At 37.1% G+C, this 3,508-nt stretch overlaps 1 long non-coding RNA gene across 3 annotated transcripts; it reads left to right on the top strand.

Annotated features, from left to right (window-relative positions):
- Positions 1-252: 252 nt before the first annotated feature.
- LOC121136218 lies at positions 253-2,504 on the top strand. Of its 3 annotated transcripts, none has more exons than XR_005873358.1 (4): positions 253-294; positions 701-837; positions 2,059-2,137; positions 2,261-2,504. It is a non-coding gene; the product is annotated as an uncharacterized LOC121136218 (long non-coding RNA). The 3 variants fall into 3 exon arrangements; XR_005873356.1 differs by having other exon boundaries at positions 664-837; XR_005873357.1 differs by lacking the exon at positions 253-294 and adding an exon at positions 296-333.
- The last annotated feature ends 1,004 nt before the right edge of the window (positions 2,505-3,508 follow it).

The following is a 3,508-nucleotide window of genomic DNA, read 5'->3' as shown; positions in this document are numbered from 1 at the left end:
ATTTGGCACTAGGGAAATATTCAGAAATTCACAAGGATGACCCCAATTAAGAATCTAAGCAGTAGAGGAGAGGCTGCCTTAAGTGTCCTTCCCCTATAATGAGATTGATGGCTATCTTAAATGCCATTCTAGAGCCTTCATCCAGTAACTGATGGATATAGAAGCAGAGAATCACAGCTAATCACTGAGCAGAACTCCTGGAATCCAGTTGTAGAAAGGGCAAGACCATGCACGGGAAACCCACAGACACAGCTGACCTGTGCAAGTGGAAGTTAATGGACCCCAGTCTGACAGGTGAGGAACCAGCATAAGACCCAACAAGGCCTCCTGAATGTGGGTATCAGTTGGGAGGCATGGGAAGTCTATATGACCTCTGGCAGTGTATCCAGAATTTATTCCTCGTACACAAATGGGTTTTGGGAGCACATTGCCTATGGAGTGTTAATCTCTCAGCAAAGACACATGGGGGAGGGCCTAAATCCTCTCCCAAATGATGTGACAGATGTAGATGATCCCTCAAGGACATCTTACACTCCCTAGGAGTGAATAAGGGTGGGAAGGCGGGGTCAGTGGGGACCACGGGAGAATGGGAGTGAGGGGACTTATATTGGTATGTAAAATGATATTGTTTTAAATTTAAAGAAATGTTTCTCAAAATGACAGAAAAAAGAAAGAAAATGGCACTGCACTTTCACCTTAGGCTTCCCACATTTATCTGATTACATTAATAAGATGTGAACCTCAGCTGTTCTATTCTACAGAGGAAAAACCATGTTAACCATTGGTATGAAAGGCTGAAAACCTGATTTGAAGTTCTTGACTAAAACTAAAATTCAGGTAACGTTCTCCTTTTGTGCATTCCTGTTTTATGAGTAGTCACACTCTAGTTTTACATTAAGAAATTTATTTTTTCTTCAAAAATATTCATTATCAACACTTAATGAGAGAGAGACTATGAGTAAGATAAAATCAGAAAAAGTCATTCTGTATTGGGCTAGAGTTATTTCTCAGTTGTTAAACTGCTTGTGTCTTTTATAGAAGACGAGGGTTCAGTTCTAAGCACCCACATGATAGCTCCCAACTACCAATGATTTCAGCTCCAGGAAATTCCACACCTTTTCTGGCCAGTGGGGAAACAACATATACTCACATCTATATAATAAGAATAAAAATCCTTCAGTATAATTGGCATTCATCTCATTAATTAATCACTTATATGCAGTAAATATGATTTTAATTATTGTATTTAATTATTTTTATACTAAGATTTGTATAATGATTGTCACATTGAAAGTGAATTTCCTTAGGAGCCTTCATTGTACACAAAAACAGATCATTATGGAAGGATTCTTCTTAGACCACTTTTCTATATCTCAACTGCTTAATAAGCTAGATTGCATTTTGCAAACTCAATTTGTGCTTTTATTCTCACATTTATACAGCTATGTGAAGCTCCTATAAAGTTTTATTTTTATAAAAATTCAAAAGTATTTCCTTGTGATTATAAAGATTGGTTTCTAGCTTATTTTGAAGCTCCTGAATTCTATATCTATGGAAATATGCTCTGAAAAATAGATACAATTTTGGAAATGTAATTTCTGGGGCTTTGCAGTATTATACTTAATGGGTTGGGGTTTTATCTGCTTATGTTTCAGCTTTGCCAAATTACGTTATATTAGGATTCTAAGATGTTTCTTTGTTATCTTATTCCTATTCTCTTATGCTGACAGGACATTCACTGTGGCTTAGAATATATCATATAGTATATTTTAGTATTGAGTAGAATAAAAGACATAGTGGAGTATGTGGTTCAGCCAATATTTGTGAGACTAAATTTATTAGGAAATTTTTCTGAAAACTTGTGAAAATTTTTGAATTAGTTGTGACTTTGTTGTCTATAGTACGAATTTTTTTTGTTTTTGTTATATAGAATCACCATATAACCTAGATTTGCCTCAAAATTCTGATGTGTTTATATCCTTCTCTTGATTTAAGTAGTAGTACACATTTACACATGTGTTAAACTATGCTAACAGTAAAGTTTTCATTATGTTGCAGCAAAAATATTAATAAACACACTTCCTGCGTCACCGTTTCTCCAACCACTGCGTTTAAAGAATGAGTTTGGAAATCTTAGGTCTGTATTTGACATGACTTTGTTACCCGCTGTTGCTTATAGGAAAAAAACTATATGGTGATTAAGGGGCACAAGGATAAATAATAAATTATAATGACAGTAGATTTTTTTTCTCACTTCCAGGTCCACAACTGACAACTTGACTTTGATACTTCACAATGGACATTGTTGAGAATCTTGTTTGATAACAGCTAGACATAGGAGTTTCTTGGTTAAAGGAACATAAGTGTGTACTTACATTTCTCACTGTTGTCACAAAACCCATGGCCAAACCAGTTGAAAGAGATTCATTTGGATCACAATATACTGATAGTATAAAATGAAACCAGCGAGTGATGAGTGATGCAGAAGCTAATCACTGACAAAAAAAAAAAACACCAAAAATCAGTGCTGCTAGAGAATTGTATTCTAAATGGGATGGCTATCTCAAACTTCTAAGATTCAGAAAACAATCTAGAAGGCTGTCAGGAAATACATAAGAGCTGAGACTGTGGAGAAGGCCAGCAGCAACAACACACATTTTTGATTATAACACAGCAAATGTGACCTACACAAGACCTGTTCAGGACTCACCTTGTCAACATACATTGTGGATGATACAGGACCCCTAGGCCTACTCCTACATGAGGCATAATTGGCTGTTAATGGTTGCTCAGGAATGGGTGACGTTTGCTTCAATGGTGCAGCCCTTACAAATTGCCCTTTTCCCAGTATATGTCATCCTGCAAACACTTAGACAAGAAACTATAACTTGACTTAGCAAGTTATACATTAGAGAAGACATGACAGCAGTAATGGATGGTGGTTTCAGCAAGAGGGCGAAGAATGAGAGAGGGCAGTAGGAATAATTTCTAAATTTTATTATATGTCTGAAACTATTGCACAAAAAAGAATAAGGGGAGGAAGTAAAGAAGGGAGCACGGAAGGAAGAAAGGGAGGGAGGAAGTAAAAAATATTTGGCCAAAGCAAGAAGACCAAATCATTATGGGCACTGTTCTTTGTATAAAGGTCATGAACCAGTTGCTGTTGGAGTCAGAGGGGCCATCCTGGACATTGCATGCAGAGAAGATGGATACTGGCAGCTGATGGAGCCAGGAGGACCAGCCAGAAAGAGTAGATGGGTTCAGACAGCTGATGGAACCAGAAGGACCATTGATGTAGAGAAAAATTGATCCATGAATCCAGTGGAATCTGGAAGACCAGACAGGCCTTATTTGTGAGGGGGACAAATATATAGAACTTTTTAGTTAATAATTATCCCAGACAGTCTTCTTCTAGTGATCCAGATCTCCAATATGACCACCCATCCCTGGATGAGGTTCGTCATACTAAGGATGTCAGTGGCCTCATCTTACCATATTTTACTTATTT

The sequence above is a fragment of the Mesocricetus auratus genome, unplaced genomic scaffold, assembly GCF_017639785.1.
Source record: "Mesocricetus auratus isolate SY011 unplaced genomic scaffold, BCM_Maur_2.0 Super-Scaffold_100054, whole genome shotgun sequence".
Lineage (NCBI taxonomy): Eukaryota > Metazoa > Chordata > Mammalia > Rodentia > Cricetidae > Mesocricetus > Mesocricetus auratus.
This window is presented reverse-complemented; position numbering and strand designations above follow the sequence as displayed.